Source organism: Neomonachus schauinslandi, chromosome 11 (genome assembly GCF_002201575.2).
Source record: "Neomonachus schauinslandi chromosome 11, ASM220157v2, whole genome shotgun sequence".
Classification (NCBI taxonomy): domain Eukaryota; kingdom Metazoa; phylum Chordata; class Mammalia; order Carnivora; family Phocidae; genus Neomonachus; species Neomonachus schauinslandi.
In genome coordinates, this window is record NC_058413.1 from 30,518,725 (window position 1) to 30,539,096 (window position 20,372).

Sequence of the window (20,372 nt, forward strand, 5' to 3'; positions counted from 1 at the left end):
TCTGCCTCTCCCTCTTCATCTGCCACTCCCCCAGCTCATGTTTCCTCTCTGCTCCCTCCCTCTCTCTCTCTCTCTCTAATAAATAGAATCTTTAAAGGAAGCAGCAGCAGCAGCAGCACTTGCCACACCTAGAATTAGCTTCCCTTTGGTCTTTGGAATTGCTTGCAATTTCCATCGTTCTGAAATCAGTTATTTGGAAATACCCCTGGGATAAATAACTCTTCTATTCCTGAGAAGAAGCTAATACTTTCCAAGGTGTTAACTCAGTGGTTCTCAACCAAGATGAGTTTGCCTCCTGGGGGACATTTCACAATGTCTGGAGACATCTGTGATTGCCATGACTGGGGCACTACTGGTATCTAGTGGGTAGAAGCTGGGGATGCTGCTAAATAACCTAAAATAAACAGGACAACACTCATGCATACACACTATTCCCTCAAAAAGCATTATCAACACCAAAATGTCAGAAGCACAGATGAATTATAGTTTAATTTATGGCTATGAGACATACCCTTCCATGGCACATGGACCAGGGTTCTAGATTGAGGCTAGGGAACTAAAATGCAGAATAAAAAGGAAAAACAAGATTCAGAAAGATAAACCTTGGTAAAAATACCATATTTTCTCCTCCATGAAGTGGAAAAAACCCAGCTTTTCTTCCCTACAAACAGGAAATGTGAACTTTGCATGAGTTACCTAAGCCTCCTTTCCACACTTGTTAAGTGGAAATAATCATAATTTTTTTCATAGTGAGGCTTGTGAAAAAATAAGGGTCTGTAAAGATTCTCCCAACTACAGTTGCAACTAATTAGGAAGCCTGTAATAAACAGTGATGATGATGGTGGCAGTGGTGGTGTGTGTCATGATGACAAGTAAAGGGGATGATGGTCACGTTGATTATTTTCACCATGCCTTGATATGCCCTAATTATGACACTGCTACCACCGTAATCAGAAACAGATGAGGAGGCTCCTTAGTTTTTAATTTCTCAAAAGTTGAATTTATTCTACTGGTTAGTGTTTTGGCTGTAGGAATATAAGAAGAATTAACTCATTACTCAAGAGAATTATCACTAAGATGTTCTTCTGGTAAGAACTCTGGACAGAGAAAAGAGCTGTGAGGATAGATCAGAGAGTAGATATAAACTGGTCTAAGACTCAGCATCTGATACTTCTACTGAGAAATAGTTCTGAAAGAGAACACTGCTGAGGTAACTACAGCTATGGTAAATTTCCTTCTAAAGTAGGAATTAAGTGGAGATAGAAAACATCTTCAGTGGAGTCTTAAAGGCAAATAAACTAAAGTTGAAAATAAAAGTCAACTGTCCATTTAATTGCTCAGGACATAAAATGATCACTGGGCTAATAAACTAGTTTACTTTGTACAACAATTTCAAAACCTTAAGTTTGTTAAAGAGCACTGCTATTTTCATTATCAGTTTCCTTTGGCCTCTTCCCAATATACTTTTTGATAGGAGTTTTTTTTTTTTTTTTTATCCTGTGGATTCTCATGTGAAGTTCAATGAGTTTGTCATTTAATGATGACCCTTGAAAGGATTTCAAGAAACTAATAGATTGAGTCAACCCTACCTGTCAATCATCCATGTTTTCTTTCAATATCAGCCTGCTCAATTCCACCTCCAACTTGAAAGCTCTGGGGATACTTTGCTGAACAGTTCTGTCTTTCCAAGTCAGTGCTGCTGTGTTCAGAAACTTTCATCAGCAAATGATAGTTCTGTTTACTGTAATAAAATGAAAGTGTTTATGTTGCAAACTTCCCTGTTTGATCATGCTAGTCCATCTTCCTGAACTCTGTATCTTGCTCTTTTGTATATATCCAGATTTTCTGTTTTTAAGGTCTAGTACAAGTGCTGCCTCTATTCCTTACCTAAACTATTGTTATATGTTCTGACTGCACACAACTCTTGTTGTTCCAGCAATATACTGTACATAATGACATATCTGTGCTGTAGCACTTGTGTGTCCTGATGGTGAGCACAGACTTTTAAGCCACACTGCCTGGGTTAAAATCCCAGCTTTGGGATTTTTAAGGACACTTATTATATATATGTATTTGGGCAAATTACTTAAACTTGCTTTGCCTTGGTTTCCTCATTTGTAAATAGAGATAATGGTAGCATTTATTACATAGCGTATGAAGCATTTTTAAATGCCTGACATGCAGAAAGAAACTGCATCGTTGACTATCATGCCACTGAGTTTTTGTTTTTCTCTCCAGTTGGGTTGTAAACACTTTGGGGACAATGACAACAGCAGCTCTAGTGTGACAAGTCTTAGACCCTGAACCCACCACTAACTAGGAGTCCCAATTTCCTTTATATTCTTGTTGCCTCAAGATTGTTGATAGAACAAAAGGAGTTCACAATTGTCCATAGAATATTTAGCATAGTATCTGGGCCATAATAGGATCTCAGTAAATTTACTAATAAAAAACATTTTAAATTAATTATTCAGCACTTCTTGATGTGGGATATGTGTTCATATGCATTATACCATTAACTTCCTAATTCTCACATTCATACTGTGGAAGAGGTACCATTTTTATCCCCATTTTACACAGAAGGAAACAGAGGCTGGGGAATGTTTAAGATATAAGATCACACAGCTCAAGTAACAAAGCTAAGAGTAAAATCAACAATGTCAAACTTCAAAGGCTTGTTCTCTTCTCTGTAATATCCTTCTCTTTATATACCCACACTGAGTGCAGCAGAGGTAGAATGAGATTTTATTGAAAATTATAATGCAAACTATTATAATATTGAACAATACATAACAAATATATACTCTTTGGCATTTTTTAGTATCTGAAAATTCATTAGAAATGAGATTCCTATTCAGAGGCTTAATATAGATTTCTGCAAGTATGGAATGTTTTCCCATGTAAATATTCCTAGACAGTGTTTATGGATCAAAACCAGTCATTTAAAGTGAACATCTGAGCAAACCTCAGTCTTACTGGAATGAGACTTTGAAAAAAACATAATGTATCAAGAACCATAAGGAAAGTGCTAAAAGCAATGGCTGCTTTGCTTAATGGAGCAAGTCGAAAGTGTTTGACGTTACTCTTAATAGTAGTCAGTAAAACAGTTTCCAGTAAAACTTAAGCGAGGAAATTAATCCCATAACAACAGCATGCATGTAGGTCTGGCTCAAATAATAGCAGTGTGATAGCATAGAGAAAAGAGGCTTTAATTTGTGCTTTAGAATGTATTGGTTGGGTGAACTGCATACACACTGAAAATGAGTTATTTCTTAGTCAATTTTTTTATTCAGCAAGAATTTTGAAAGTACTAGGTAAGTCCTATATACCCTAAAAATATCAAATAGTTTTTTGGTCTAAAGGCTACTGTCATCATTCTATTAATATTTATTAGGCAACTTCTACTTTGTACCAAGTATTTTGCTGCTAGACTCTGAGGAGACCAAATTATAAGATGATGTAGCTTTCATCCTCAAAGAGCTCACAGAACAGTGGGAAAGATCAGCAAATAATATTTTAATTATAATGTGATATAAAAAGTTCTGTGCGACAGACTGCTGTATGCACACAAGAGCCATTTCCTTTTCCTTCTGGGAACATAGGGTACCCTTCCAGCTTCCCTTACAGTTAAATATAGTCATGTGACTAAGTTCCTGCCAATGGAATATGGAAAGAAATGATGTTTAATGTTTGTAACTTTAAGACTGGTACATGGAAACCATCCACAGGTGATATGCTCTCTCATTTCCTCCCTCGATGAAAAATAGAACTCAGAGAACTTCAAGGAAGGCAAATCAGCAAGATGGAAGGAATGTGCATCTTAGAAATCCTGCTCATCAGGCTGTCTGCCAAGTACTCACAGTGAATGTTTACCTGAGTAAGAAGTATCTATTGTCCAACACCATTGTTATTTGCGGGTTATTACAGCAGTTAGCTTACTCTAATACATATTCTCTACAGAAAATGTGCTTACATGGGTCAAAGGCACACAAAAGAAAGAGGAAGTATTTCTGCCTGGGCCATATTCTAGAGGTGATAAAACTCAAACTGGATTCTTAGGGCCATTTTCCCTTTACAGGGGACAAGTGAAAAGTGCTCAGAGATAGCCCTCTATTGTGTAAGACTGTTGAATCACAGACCTGTACCTCTGAAACAAATAATACATTGTATGTCAAAAAAAAAAAAAAAAAAAAGATACTAGGAAGGGAAAAATGAAGGGGGGGTGGAAATTGGAGAGGAAGATGAACCATGAGAGACTATGGACTCTGAGAAACAAACTGAGGGTTCTAGAGGGGAGGGGGCTGGGGGGATGGGTTAGCCTGGTGATGGGTATTAAAGAGGGCATGTACTGAATGAAGCACTACAAACAATGAATCATGGAACACTATATCAAAAACTAATGATGTAATGTATGGTGATTAACATAATAAAAAAAGAAAAAGTCTTACCCAAAATAAGACATGGTTGTGTTTTACTTTTTCTAGATCTGAACACTCCAGAACAAAGTACTTACACCTGAAAACTGGCAAGAAGCATGATCTAGTGAGCTAACATCCTAAGAGAATAGTTGATGAAATCATGGCCTCCAGGATGGAATGTCCCTTCCAACTGCTGCTTATATGAGATCATTAAGAATAGGCCACTGACCACTCATTTCTGGAACCTGAGAAAAGAAAGCATCCACACTCACAGACCTTATTGTCTCTATTAACATGACCACTATTCCATGGTCTTGTCCTAATTTACTGTTCCAGGAATCTCTTGACAGGAAGATAATAATTGCTAAGAACTTTGTTTTTCATTCTATGAACTTCCTAATAACATATCAAGTCTTCATCTGAAGCTCAAATGACAGTTTACACTCGAAGACCTTTTGACCCCTCAGCTCAAATGTCTTTCCTTGCTACCCACCATTCCTCAACAATTATAACATGATCTTTACCCAATGCTAATCAAGCCCACTCTTCAAAGACTCACCTTCAAAAATCCCAATAAATATCCTCATAACTTTCCCCTCTCAGCTCAAAGAAGCTACTAAAACTCTATCAGGGTAGTGTTCTTCCTTACTACAGTAAGCAATAAACTAACAGATTATCCAAACAACCTGATGAGAAAACAATTAGTTTCCTAGGGCAGTTACAACAAATTATCACCAACTGGCTGGCTTTAAAGAACAGAAATTTATTGTCTCACAGCTCTGGAGGCTAGAAGTCTGTTATCAAGGTATTGGCAAGGTCATATTCATTCTGAAGGCTCTAGGAGAATATCCTTACTTGACTCTTCCTAGGCTCCTGGTAGTTGCCAGCAATCCTTGGCATTCCTTGGCTTCTGACAGCAACTCTAATCCCTTGCCTCTGTCTTCACATGGCATCTTCCTTTTGTGTTTGTGTCCAAATTTCCCTTCTTGTAAGGATACTAGTCATTGGATTAAAGCCTAATCCAGTAATGACCTCATCTTAATTACATATACAAAGGTTCTATTTAAAAATAAGGTTACATTCACAGGTTTTGGCTAGGCATAAATTTGGGGGAGAATACTACTAAATCCAATACAGATTATATTTTGGAGAGCCAGAATTTTACTTCCTTCTTTCTTGTATTAGAGTGACTAAAACATCTTTCACTGTGGATAGAACCTCCTGTTTTTAAATTAGACTTAGAATTTGGATGCCACTGGAGAGAAATACTGGTGCTTAAATTTGCATGAAGCTATAAATGACTGGCGTTCGAGTCTTTCCAGAGGCACCTTTTACAGGAGGATGGTGCAGAGAACAAGAGGCTAAAGAGAGCCCTAGGGAATTCTGGAACTTTTACACAAATACATACACATACACACTACACAGTGTCTTATAAATTTGGCCAAAAGTACTAATTCCAGGACCAATATTCAATTCCCTTTGGCCTACACCGATGGTTGAATTACTTACTACCTTAAGAGACTGTCACTTGGGACCAAGGCAATGTATCCTCAGTAAGTCCAGCCTTTACATGTAAATACTTTGGAAAGAGAGAACACATTAAGACATCACTCAATAGGAACATTTTAGTAGGGATTCTTTAACAAATAACCAGTTATCAGAACTATCAGTGTAAAAAGTCAGAGGAGAGCCCTAACAATATAAACCCCTTAGTGTAGCTTTCTTAGTTTCCTAGGCAGGAAGTTGCTACAGGAGAAACCCCTGATCACTGAAGTACAGGCAGATATTATTTAGAGTTAAACATTACAAGGAAAATAAACAATTTATCACCACTTTTCATATGCATTTGTCCAACTAATTGCCTACTGTTATCTTTATCCATTAGTAATCTTTCAATATTTCCCAAACTTTGCCACGAACAGTATTGCCATGAACAGAATTAAACTTCTGAAATCTGTATGCTTCAGCTGTCTACCAAATCCACCTGAGAGGTCAGCAAAACCCAGTCGTGCTGATTCTAGAAGCCCTGCCAAATTATCCCTGTAAATGTAGAATGAAACCTCCCCAGCTCCTTCATTAACACATTCTCTCATTCTATAATATAAAATTTCTGCTTAAAAATCTGAGACAAAATGTGTTAATGATTAATATAGCTGGTATGACTGTTTACAAACTAGACATTTTCCTCTTAAAATCTTTAAAACACAGTACTTTCTCTGGGGTTATGAAATGCCTACTATTGGCATCCCTAAATTATCAAAGTTTAGTGAGCTTTTGTGAAAGTATATATACAGAGTTTTATTCAATTATTGTTTATTTGTGTAGTTATGCCTTTGTATTATGTACCTCATATCTGAGCTTAGATATGGACTTATTTCACATAACTAAAAAATTATAACTATGATGGGTTTCAATTCTCTCTTTGGTATGTCTATTTAACCTTTTCCAATTAAAAAGTTCTCTTATAGGATTTTTAAAAATAATATATGGAAACATACATTTTCTCAATGTAATTCCTGCAATAGATATGTGTATGGATGCACATAATTTATAATGCCTAGGAAACTGGGAATCACCTATTTCAAGTAACCAATTAGTGGTTAAGCATGTGAGTTCCAAAGACATCACTTGAGTTTAAATCACAAACTGGTTGTGTTACTTTAGGCAAGGTATTTAACTTTTTGGTGCCTCAGTTTAGTAAGGATTTACTAAATCTGTGCAATGTCAAGAACAGTGATTGAGACACAGTAAGTGATTCCTAAATGCTATCTCTTATTATCATTATTATTCTCTGAGGCAACAAAAAGGACAAACAAAATGTCCCTACCCTCAAGATGTTTGAGGTCCAGCGGGGAAAGGCAGAACAAAACTAACCAATAATACAAGATGTGTATGTTATTCTATGTATCAGAGGAGATAAGACTGAAGTGATCAAGGCTTCATTTTGAACATATGATTGAAATGAGGCTTTGAAAAATGGTATGGGTAGGTGATTAGGAGAATGAAAAGCATTCAAGGCAAGAGTATAGCTTGGAAAGCAGCATGACGGCAAGAATAGACAGTGCATTCATTTGATGAAGACACATTTTCTTGGAACAGACTTTTTCTATTGAAAACAAAGACTGAAGTAAGAGGAGCCTAATATAGGAAACCACTAAAAACCAGGTAAGGTGTTGGTTCTTAAAGACTATGTTCATGAAAAGGACACACAGTGATATTAGGACTGAAGTAGAGGGTCAAATCTGATAATTGATAGCTGATCCCCATGTAAACTGTCAATCAAGTATGAATGTCATTAAATTATATAGTCATTTTGTATATCAACGAAACTTAGAGTTGTATCTAGCCACATTAAAAGTGACATTTGATTCGTGATGCATAGAGTTAACCATTCATGAATACGTTCATTATTTTGTTTGCTCAACAGCATTTATGTTCTAGAATAAGTACTATAGATGATAGAGCATCTATACCTCAGATGATAGACCAATGATTAAACTGGGCTCTGTCCTCAAGGACCCTAAAGTCCACTCAAAGTAATTAAACTGGTTTTCATTACTGTTCAAGAAAATAAGCAGTGCCATACAAGGGATATACATAAAAGGCAAAGTGAGTTCACAGTGGGAGGGGACATATCTGCCTCGGAAGATGGTGAAAGAGGATGGATGGCACATAGATTCAGCTTTGAAAGATATTTGAAAATGGTGGAGGAGATATTCCAGGGTGAGAGACTGGATGGGCATAGGAAATTGCAGGGCAGCAGTTCAGTGTGGCTAAAACAGCGCTTTCCAGAACACATTTCATGGAATGCAACTCTCTCCTTAGGAAGTTAAAGAGGTATGTGAAAAAGGGAATCTATGATTACCTAAGTTAGGAAAACAATGGGTTAAACAAAATGGAACCAGTTTCTTTATTAAAAGACTTCTGGGGCACCTGGGTGGCTCAGTCAGTTAAGTGTCCTACTCTTGATTTCAGCTCAGGTCATGATCTCAGGGTTGTGAGATCCAGCCCTGCATCAGGCTCCACGCTGGGTGTGGAGCCTGCTTAAGAGTCTCTCTCTGCCCTTCCTACTCTTGAGTGAATGAATGAATGAATGACTTCTCAGGGCTTCTAATATGCTAATTTGCATAGTAAATTCTTAAGAGGGTAATACAGTATACAGCTATAAACAAACTTATTTTACTATGAAATTCACTTCCTTCCCAGCATATTTTATTTAAGATTTTATTTATTTATTTGACAGAGAGAGAGAGAGAGACAGCAAGAGAGGGAACACAAGCAGGGGGAGTGGGAGAGGGAGAAGCAGGCTTCCCACTGAGCAGGGAGCCCGATGTGGGGCTCGATCCCACGACCCTGGGATCATGACCTGAGCCGAAGGCAGACGCCTAATGACTGAGCCACGCAGGCGCCCCTTCCCAGCATATTTTAAAGGACTAATATTCAATTATACATTGGAAAGTGCTTAGTTAGAGCAAAGAGAATGCTTAGGGGATCTGATGGCAGAAGACAGTCAAGCTGATGAATTCCAACTTTTATTTCATAGGATTCAGAAAATCAAATCAGTAAGGAAAGCCTATGTTTGCCTGTGTAAACTGATTCATTATAATGTGTATTCAAAATATAGTATTGGTCAATTGGGAGTCATTCTTATTCTAAAGCATACTAGTCAGAGGAAAAGTGAGAGGAATTTGCCAATACACCCATTATGATAGTCAAATGATCATGAGCCAATATTTTAAATGTAGGTGGGACAACAACATGTTTTGGAGGTTATAAGCAAGAGAATAAACCTGGAGACCTGACTGAACAGAATATTTTTTTCTTATGCCTGTGTCTCCAGCCATTTTATTTATGTAATGTTGATAGAATAAATAAGATAGTATTTGGGGAAGAATTCAGTTCTGTAGCAAAAACATGCTCTTATTGGTATCCATTTGCTTTTATTATTTTCCTAATATACAGCTGATCTGCCTATGAAAGCAGAACAAACAGATTCTAGTCTTTCATATGCCTACCAAACTGCAGGAAATTAGGACCTGGAAGCTGAAACCAGTCACCTTAGGCTTTAAAGAATTAAGAATAAGGGACCAAATATTTGCAAAGAGGTTTGAGCTTCTTAAAAGACAGATGCAACATGTTAGCTCACATTTCAAAAAACTTGGAAAATTAAATTGATTTAAAGAGGAATTTTCTCCCCAGGAGAATCTATTTACGCAGCATCTACTTTCATTGCTCTTATACTCCATGAGTCATCAGGAAGTAACACAAAGTCACACAAGAACACAGAGTCCTCCTGGGATTTTGAAACAAATGGATCTGAAACTGCTCAGTTGATCCTACCCACAGGATGATATATACAGGAATTCAGCATAAGGAGAGTTTGATCAGTGCAATTAAATGTAAGCATTGCACCTGTGGAACCTGGAACACGATGTTGCAGTATGATTTATGAGGCCAGAGTGGGTGGATTTCATTAATTCAAAGCCTTTCTATCTTGCATCTTTGCCATGTGGTTAATGTTACTACCATTTTAATGGTACTTGCAAGTAATCTACCAATGAAATAAGGAGCATATTTTTGAACTTTTCACAAATTTAATGAAGGCCTATTATGTGTCAGCTACAGTGTGAGCCACTGGGAATTCAAGGGTGAGTAGGAATCAATCCAGCTATTCTAAGACACCTAACTTCAGTATAAGTCCTCTGCTAGACGCAACCATAAGGGCCTATATGAGCTCATGGGAGACACACTATGTCATCTCAGTATTTGGAAGAAATAAATTTTAAATGAGTTCTGAATGACCAGACAGATTTAGCTAACAATAGCTAGGAGCAGACCTGAACGGTAACATGAGCTATGATATCCTAAACCAAACAGGAATACAACTCATTAGAATCTGACTATTCTGATGATTTTGATGATAGTTTTCTGTGAGGTTGAGGACATGAGAAGTGCTTAGGAAAGTGTACACCTGTCATGTAGGGAATATGGGATTTACCCTGGGAGACAAGGAGATATTAAAACCTTTTTCAGTAATGTAAGGAAAATGTAGAAAAAGATAATAATCATTTATTGAAGACCACTGAGCATCTATTTCCCCTTCCTATGATACTCCAGTTTCCTCTTGGAAATGACCACTACCTCATCGTGTACAGTCTTAGTACAATCGTACTTCTAGTTCCTTTGCCCTCAGAAAGTGACAGTCATTGGAGACTCCAATTATCACAACCTTTCCTTCACTATTCTATGACAATCACTCTGAAGAAAAGAAACACCTAAGTTTAGCCAATTAAAGGAAAAAACTCGTTTTTCATTTCTACCAAGTGTGTTTAGGCAAACCTATGGAGTAATTCCTACTGATAGAAATTTGTCTGTTCTAAGCTTCATTCTTTAAAATACATTTCTGTCTTTAAATGTCTACATATCTTTCCAATATATCACCTTTTAACTTCAGTTACCCAGAGATGGTTTCTCTTGTTTGCCAAAGAAACTTAATATATCTGTTTGATAGCAGGGAGAACAATGGCTTGAATAAATACAAAATTGGAAATTTAGGCAAGAGATAAGAGACCTAAAGAATGTAGACCCTATAATGTTTAAGTGATGTGAATGCAAATAAATATATTAAGGGGTAGAATTAATAGGATTTTTTAATTAATTAAATGTAGAAAGTGAGAGAAAAAAAGATTCAAGTCATCCATGTTCCCAGCCCAAGCAACTATTTATGTGATACTGCTATCCACTGAGCTAAGAAACACAGTAAGTGGTACATATTTAAGGATTAAGATAAGGAATTTATTTTTCAGAGGTACATTGGGGAGTGTATGTGCTATGGTGAGCACTGTGAATTGTGTAAAACTGTTGAATCACAGACCTGTACCTCTGAAACAAATACATGTTAAAAAAAAAAAAAAGATAGTAGGAAGGGAAAAATGAAGAGGGGGAAATCCGAGGGGGAGACGAACCATGAGAGACTATGGACTCTGAGAAACAAACTGAGGGTTCTAGAGGGGAGGGGGCAGGAGGATGGGTTAGCCTGGTGATGAGTATTAAAGAGGGCACGTACTGAATGGAGCACTGGGTGTTATATGCAAACAATCATGGAACACTACATCAAAAACTAATGATGCAATGTATGGTGATTAATATAATAAAATAAAATAAATAAATAAATTAAGATAAGGAATTTATGTTTAGACAAATCCAGTGAGGCATACATGTTGAAGCAGCTCATCAATGGTTAAATATTCTAGAGCATAGGAAAATTCTGGTAGAACAGAGATCTAGGCATTATAAGTTGGTAGAAAACAAGTCAAGGAGACAGATGCATCACTAAGCATAGCACATAGAATGAAAAAAGTAAAAGGTTAAAGTTGTATAGAACCTGAATTTAAAAACAAGCAGAGAAAGAAATCTCACAAAGAAAAGCTGAGAAAGAGCAACCATAAAGTTAGGCAGGTGAAAAACAAGTGGATCATGGAAATCATGTAACAAGAAGATGGCATAGTCAAGAGTAACAAATGCTGCAGAGCAATTTAGATAAAGGTTAAGTGCTTATTGAATTTAATAGACAAGAGATCATTGGAGACTCTATCCATTTGCAACTGACACACAAATGCAATATGACAAACTACCCCCAAATCAGTTGCTTAAAACAATAATCATTGATTCTCACTGATATGCATGTTGCTGGAAGATCTACTGATCTAGTCTGATGTCAGCTGGAGGCATCCATATCTGTTCATCCTCTTCCTGGAAACATCAAGCTAGTCCAGAAACATTTTTATGGCAATAACAGAGGTCAAGAAGATAAACCCAATTATACAAGCACTTTCAAGCATTCAGTCTTATTAAACTCTGTAACATTTCATTGGTAAAAGCAAGCAACATGGCTGATTCCAAAGTCAAAGGAAGAAGAAATATACTCTGCCTCCTTCGTTATAGGAACTCCAAAGTTACAGAGTGAAGACTTGGACACAAGGAAGGGTATAGCAGTAGAGCCAATAAAACCACCTAATGTAGTCTGTCTTCCCAGCCACAATTATTAACATCCCTCTCAAAAGCAAAATATACTAAGCTATATCAAGAACCACAAAATTTCCAACCAACCATTCACTGAACTCTACCAGGATCACAAGATAGATCACAAGATCTATCAGGTTCATATGTGAATTCCCTTGGTCTGAAGACATTATCTAAAAAGATAAGTTATCTACTCTCTGCAAACCAACATGCAATGGTGAAGCAAGAGCAAGATAATAGTAAATACTTTCTATTAGAGAGAGAGAGAGAAAGGAGATAGTCATTTGAGCACTACAATTCTAAAATTACACTGAAAAAAAAGTTGCTGGTTCTCCTATTCTTAGGGCATGGTGTGTTTCTTCATTGGGCATTAGTTCTGCTCTTTGAGAGTGGCTCCCAGTACATTGTTTTCCATGGATCATTGTTCTCCACTGCTCTGATTTTGGAAACATCCTTTCTTTCCACCACACCACCCTTGCTACTAATGAGGAGAGAGCTGTAAGATAGGGCATTTCTTGTGGCTGAACAACATCCTGCCTGAAGAAAGTTGGGGGTCCAACAGTCTTCTTATATTGTGGATAGTATCTTTTAGTCCAGAATGATAGTACATATGGTATTTTAATCTCTAAAACATTTAGTGACATTTTATTAGAAAGCTCTACTAGAACTGTCCAATAGCACACAAAATGACAGAAATAAAACTTTATCTGTACTATCCCAAAAACGTAGCCTCTAGCCATGTGTGGCCATTGAGTAGTTAAAACATAATTAGTATGAATGAAGCAAATATCTAATTAATTTTAATAGCCACATGTGTCTAGTGGCTACCATGTAAGACACAAGAACTAAGACTTCATTATGTATTGGGGGCACATAGGCTACTGTGGAGTCATAGCTTTAAGCTTCTTTAGTCCAACTAAGTCTAAAAGACTCTATAACCTAAATTTTTCAGAGGTCTTATCAAAGATTTATAATCTCTGACTATAGACCTATAGTCATAACCTTTAGTTGGTCTTTATTTGGAGGCTTTGTATATGTCAGATTTTGTCTTCACCCTCATGATTTATCAGAACTAAAGAATCTTTTGTTGCCTGGAGAGGTTGGAGATTTTATTTCCCAACCCAACAGGTCATGGGACCTTATATTCCCTCTAAATTTTGCTTACAATCTGTTCAGTACTTTCCTAAACTCGGGTCTTTCTTAAAGTACTATATCAAATACAAGAAAAAAAAAAAAACAGACTATAGTTTCAATATTTGCCTAGAATTCTACTTGCCCAAGTACAAACATTCAAGTACATTTTATATCTTCATAGTTATTATAAAAGACAATTTTACTAATTTCATCACTACATAGCATAGTCTGTCCTTTATCCAGCCTCCTCTAATTGTTTATCATTGACTTGCCAGTCCCAAGACTCATGCCACAAATTTTAAGTATTTACTATGCCAGAACCCCACTTTTAGGTACCAATTTTTGTATCAGTTAGCTACTAGTTCAAAAAAAGCTATGTAATGAATCATGCAAGATTTCAGCAGCTTAAACAATAATTTATTTTCAGGCAATCCAGCTTTGTTGTGCATCAACTGATCAGGTTGGGATCAGTGAGGATGTTTTAGTCTTACTCCATATACCTTTCCTCCTCCTGGGACCTACAGACTAGCCCGGGAGTGCCATTCTCATGGAAATATAGGGGCACAAGTAGGTAAGCCCAATAACACAGAAATTTTTAAGATTTGTATTGCCACATCATGCCTAATATCTTATCAGCCAAAGCAAGCCATATAGCCAAACTCAAGTCAAAGGGTAGGGAAATGGGTTTCTCTTTAATGGTAGGAACTGCAAAACTGCATTGCAAAGACTGTAGATACAGGATGGGTGAAGAATTAGGACCATTAATGCAATTTAACATAGTAACCTTAGTAAGAAAAATAGGTTAATAAGGAGCATAGATTGTAAGAGGCTGAAGGATAAATGGAAGGGATTGAAGAAAAGTAGCTTTATAGAACCATGGATTACCAGGGTTAGAAGGAAACATGTGGGCCAAATGGTAAAACCTCCATTCTGAGGCTTAATTTATTTCTATAAAAGCCTCAGAAAATAATCTTCAGGTCACTTTTTGGATACCTGGGTTGACAAGGTACTTAGCACCATTCCTGCTCACAACCCCTTATATTCTTAGAAATCTATACTCCTATCTTTTAAATTTTTCATGAAACAAGTCATGGGATAATGAAATAGGTCTACTGATGTGTGTCTGTTACTACTTGGTATTAATTCTGTTCTTTATGGCAATGCAGAATAAGATATAGCACTCCAAATGTTTGAAATCAACCTTAAAGCTCAGCATTCCCAAAAAGGACTCACCTTCAACCTAACTAGCTCTGTTGGCTGTTTCTCATACAATACGAGTGTAATTATAGGATTTGAACTTTGGGGTATTCCAAATTTACTATAATTGCACAATTATCTGATAAAAGGTTTGATAAAGGTTTTTCCTACTGGAACATGCTACAAGTTTAATGGTTGGCACACTAGCAAGCTGATCCATTCATGAGGCACTTGATGAAGGTTGGTTAATTTGGTTTTGATGGTGAAATGCTAGTGTTACATAAATGGATAATTGTGTATACAGGATTATTTTCTGAATCTTCTTTGGAAGGAAATACTCCTATAACACGGATAATTATTTTATCCTTACCAGTGACTTCAATAAAAGCATTCAAAGTGGGCGCCTGGGTGGCTCAGTTGGTTGAGCGACTGCCTTCGGCTCAGGTCATGATCCTGGAGTCCCTGGATCGAGTCCCGCATCGGGCTCCCTGCTCGGCGGGGAGCCTGCTTCTCCCTCTGGCCCTCCCCCCTCTCATGTGCTCTCTGTCTCTCTCATTTTCTCTCTCTCAAAAAAAAAAAAAAAAACTTTTAAAAAAAAAAAAAAAAAAAAAAAAAAAAAAAAGCATTCAAAGTATGTTCATACAATCAGTAGATGACATTGAATATAGCTGACTGTAATTCAGGATAACAAGGATAATTCAAATGAATATTTGATCAGTTAGAAAAATAGTCCATCAGAGAAAAGATAAACTGCACTAGGGATATTTTTTAGCTTTTGTTCTGAAGGGCTAAAGCCATCAGAGGAAGAAAAGTCAGAAACTCTAGCTAGGCAGAAGTACAGCATAAAAGATGGTGTTATCAAAGTGGTAACAAGCTGAAAGAGAATCAGTGCTGTTTGGTCGCTTCTTTGTTATTTTAATTATTAATTGATTATAATGGATAATTACTGATAACTAATAATATTGATGAAATAAATACAAGAAAGGAACTTCAAATACTGAGTTGTAGACTAGCAGAAATTAGAGATGAATTTGCAAACAATACCATTACATTGGTGTTCATGTTTGATGTCGATGTTAGCTATCATTTACCTTATGGCTGCCTATTCAGCTTGACAAGGAGGTTTTTAGAAAAACTGAGCCATGTTGTCCAATTTTTCACAAATTATCTAAATATGTCATTTATATTCAAAGAATTAAGGATAGATTCATAGAGGAGAAAGAGATAAGAATCAGATCCTATTTTTTAATATTATAAAAAAAATCATTCAAGACTGCTTTCCAAAAGCAGGGCTCTTTTCAGATTCCCATTAGTGTCTGCATGGGATTCAGCCAATGGAATATTTAATATTAATTTTATTTCTTAAGAGGGCTATGGATTTTTTCATAAGGAAATAGTACAAGTGTGAAGATGCTAGCTCCATTTGATACTTTTTTTCCTGCAAGAAGGTATCTAGTGCCAGTAAATGGCTGACATGAGCTGCCTTCATTTCTGAGAAACAGGAGACATGCCCTAGCCCAGTGCCTTCATATTCTGGATGTTGCTTCATCTACTGTCAAATCCAACTGAGGCCTTATTAACACGCATCACATTTTGGTTTTCCTTATTTATGCTAATTTATTCTGCACCTGTTGTTCATTTTTTTTTCAAAATAGATTATTTCTAGTGTGCTGATAAGGGTAAAAGTACAGGGAGGAATAAAAAAGTTATCCCGTATGTCTCAGGCCACACAAAGTGGTAGTGAGGGATAGCCATTACCTAAAAGTACAACACAGTGAATCTGTGGCATGAGCATACTTAACATTTCACGAGTGTACCATTCTCAAGTAACCCCAAAGACCCCTAACAAGTTATCTGTAATAATTCTTCTAGAGATGTTATTTAAATTATGGGCTCCATAAAGCTGGTAAGAAGAAAGTAAGTCATTTAGTAGTAGGTCCACCAAGCTGCTACCCAGTATATGCTCTAGAGTATATTTTTAATAGGGAAAAGGAATACATATTTATATAAACAGTGGCTACTTACAAGTATCAGGATTAATAGGGTTTTACTGACTAATATTTATTAAGGACCTATGATGGGCTATAAGGCTAGTTTTACTATCAGGTGTAAAACTGATGTGATCTCTGGCATTCTATTATTAATAAGAATATAGAATACCTACTGAATACTTACAATATGCCAGGCACCATTCTAAATATTTTATTCACAGAAATTTTTATCCTCGTAACAATTCAGTGAGGCAGGTGCCTATCACATGAGGAAACTGAGGCCCAGAATAATTTGCCCAAAATCGCTTATCTAGAAAATAGCAAATCTAAGATTTGAATCAAGTTATATTGGTCCAGAAAATGCCCTTGGTCATTTGAGATCCAAGGATCCCTTTACTCCTCCTGGACCCTAATTCAGACACACATGTGTTTTTAACTCAGATTTATCACTAGGAAATAAAATTCCAATACTACTACTAATACTGTCATCATTTACCTTACTTATGAACATCTATTATGTGTCCAGGCAATGTGCAAGACCTTAAAAATAATCCCTAACCTTCAAATAACAAAAAAGTGTATAGTTCTAATCCTATTTTATAGAATGGAAATCTGAATCTTGGAGAGGCTGAATAAGTTGATGGCTAATAAGTTGAAGTAGAGACAGAATAAGAACCTTGGTCTGCCTGTCCAAAGCCCCTGTTCTACTCATATCCAGTGATTATTTAAGCATTTTATTTGACAGAGAGACAGATAGCGAGAGAGGGAACACAAGCAGGGGGAGTGGGAGAGGGAGAAGCAGGCTTCCCGCTGAGCAGGGAGCCAGATGCGGGGCTCGATCTGAGAACCCTGGGATCATGACCTGAGCCAAAGGCAGATGCTTAATGATTGAGCCACCCAGGCACCCCTCCAGTGGTTCTTAACAAAATAAACTTACCCATCTAGGCTAGATTGAGACAATTTCAGGGTGGGCTACTTAGATAAAACTGACCCATGAAATTCTTGTTTTTTAAAATTATTGAAGTATAAGGCGTCTGGGTGGCTAGTTAGTTAAGTGCCTTTGGCTCAGGTCATGATCCTGAGATCGTGGGATCTAGTCTGGAGTCTGGCTCCACACTCAGCGGGGAGTCTGCTTCTCCCTCGGCCCCTTCCGCTGCTCATGATCTCTCTCTCTCTCCTCCCTAATAAATAAAATCTTTCAAAAAATTATTGAAGTATACCTGACATGTTATATTTGTTTCAGATGTACAACATCTTGGTTAAAAAAATTCTACTTCTACACATATAAAGCTGTTACAATATTATTGACTATCTTCCCGAAGCTGTACTTTTCATCTCCATGATGTATTTTATAACTGGAAGTTTAATTCCCTTTATCTATTTCACCCATTCCACACCCACCCACCCACCTTCTCTCTAGCAACCACTGGTTTTTGTTCTATTTAAGAGTATTTTTTTCATTTGTTTTTTATATTCAATATATAAGTGAAATCATATGGTATTTGTCTTTCTGACTTATTTAACTTAGCACAATACCCTCTACACCCACCCACGTCACTGCAAATGGCAAGATCTCATTCTTTTCTATGGCTGAGTAGTACTTCATTGTGTACACACACACACACACACACACACACACACACACACACACATCTTACTTATCCATTCATCTATCAATGAACATTTGGGTTGCTTCCATATCTTGGGTATTATAAATAATGCTGCAATAAACAGAGTGCCTGTATCTTTTTGCATTAATGGGTTTTTTTGGGGGGGGGGAGGGAGAGTAAAAAACATCCAGTAGTGGAATTACTGGAATGTATAGTATTTCTATTTTTAATTTGTTGAGAAACTTCTGTATTGTTTCCCACAGTATTTTGAGCTATGAAATTATTTATAGAAAACCTGATCTCCAGACACCTGGGTAGCTCAGTCAGTTAAGTGTCTGCCTTCAGCTCAGGTCATCATCCCAGGGTCCTGCGATGGAGTCCTGCATTGGGTTCCTTGCTCAACAGGGAGCCTGCTGCTCCCTCTGCTTGTGCACTTTCTCTCTCACACACACTCTCTCTCTCTCTCTCTAATAAAATCTTAAAAAAGAAAACCTGATCTCCAATTATCTGCAGTCATTACTCATATAGTGGGACCAAGAGGACAAACGTCTTAGCTTTTTACAGAATACACCATCAAGTGATTCAGTCACAGGCAATTGAGATATAGCAGTGAAAAAAAAAAAAAAAAACAGACAAAATCCTTGCCTCTGTGGAACTTTAGTTCTAGTGGGAAGACAGATAATACCTAAAATATATCATATGCTAAAACAAAGTAAATGCTACGGAGAAAGCAATAAAGTGGTATAGGGAGTCCCAGAGGTATAGGGGAAGGTTGCAATATAAATAGGATGGTCACTAAAGACTTCATTGAGAAGGGAGCAAACCATTCATCTAGAGAAAGAGTATTCCAGGCAGAGGAAACAGCAATGACGGTGTTCTGAGTGGAAGAATGCCTGGCCAAGTTCAGGAGCAAAGCTAGAAAATCTAGAAGAAAGTACAAAGAGGGATATAGGTAAAGGATAAAGTCAAAGAGGTAATGTAGGCCATGTAATGACATGTTAACAACATTGTGAAAACCTTGACTTTCATCTCTTACATGATGTTACTTCATTTTTAATAGATCATCTCTGCCTTGCTGAGCATAGCCTGAACAGAAATAAGGATGGAAAAAGACAACTGGAGAAACCAAGCAAGAGATGATAGCAGAATGGACTAAGAGTAAAAGCAGAGAAGTTGGGAGAAGTCATCAGATTTGGGGCATATTTTGAAAGTAAGCACAAAGAGTTTGACATACTGGATGTGGTGTTGAAAGAGTGGCAGCAAGGATCATACCAAGTAGATAGAGTTATTAACTAGGCTGGAAGGACTGTGGAAACTAGGCTAAGAGTTGGTTTTGGACAGATGAAGTTGACATAGCTGTTGGACATCTGAGTGGATGAACTGACATGTTGACTTATGAGTCTGAAGGTCAGGGAAGAGTCTGGGAGTACATATTTAAATTTTGGAATTAGATGGTACTTAAGACCACAAGACTAGATGGTACTACCAAGGAAGTGGGTTCAGATATGAAACGGGCCCAAAGATTATTTCCAGGAAAGTCCACATTAAGAAGTGAGGTAGATGGTGTGGTGCCTGGGTGGCTCAGTTGGTTAAGCATCTGATTCTTAATTTCAGTTTGGTAAAAAGCCTCTTGAAAATTTTTATATTGACACAACACCACCACACTGGAACATTTTAGCTTCTTAAATACCTTATTTTACTTAAAATATATGGCTTCCTGGACCCCTCTTTCACTACCTATATTAAGGTTGCTCAATTTCAAAAACAAAACATTGGTCTTGACTATCCAGACCCATTAAAAATAAATATGCAGTGTGAAAAAGTGGAATATTAGTCTAGGAATCTAAAGCTTAAACTTTATTCCTGGTTCTGCCACTAACCAGCCATGAGACCCTTCTCAAAGTATTTAACATTTTAAATCTGTTTTCTCATCTCTATGGACAATGGTAGATTTCAGAAATGGCAGATTATTTCATGTTCATGCCAACTTTGGGTGATTT